This window comes from Chrysochloris asiatica, unplaced genomic scaffold (assembly GCF_000296735.1).
Source record: "Chrysochloris asiatica unplaced genomic scaffold, ChrAsi1.0 scaffold00020, whole genome shotgun sequence".
NCBI lineage: Eukaryota > Metazoa > Chordata > Mammalia > Afrosoricida > Chrysochloridae > Chrysochloris > Chrysochloris asiatica.
In genome coordinates this window covers 28,214,227-28,214,854 of record NW_006408538.1, presented here as the reverse complement: position 1 = coordinate 28,214,854, position 628 = coordinate 28,214,227, and positions in this window count along the sequence as shown.

The window sequence follows — 628 nt, the reverse complement described above, 5'->3', positions numbered from 1 at the left end:
GTGTAACTATTGGCCTTTCCCCATCTGGAGTAAAGAAGAGTGAAGAAACGATAAGACTCAAGAAAACAACTAGTCAAAAGGACTAATGGATCATGTGACCCCAAGCTTCTATGTCCCTGAGAACAGAAAACCTAGATGATACTCACTGCCACTGCTGACTGCTCTAAGAAAAATCCCAGTAGGAAGTCCAAGAAAGAAAAGGAGAAAAATGGGGAACAAAACTCAAAACAATAGACTTGCTGATATGATGTAACTCTTCAAGTCTGGAACTGAAATCACTCCAACAGCTCAATTCCCAGCCAAACAATGTTTCAGGAACTATGGAGTGGTTCTGATTCATAACGACCCAATGCACAACAGAACAAAAACACTGCTTAGTTCTGTGCCATTCCTCTTAATTTTTCTATTCTAATAACTGCCCCTTGTTCTATGTACAGGCTTCCCAAGAGCATAATTCAGTGTTCTAGAATATCCATTCTTTGCAATGTTATCTATGATCTTCACAATTGAGTGTTTTTGCATAATCAATAAAGAACAAGTCAGCCAGGATCCACCTGATGTCAGCAATGATATTGCTAATTCCAAGTTGTCTTCTGAATCTGGCTTGAATACATTGCAGTTCCCTATC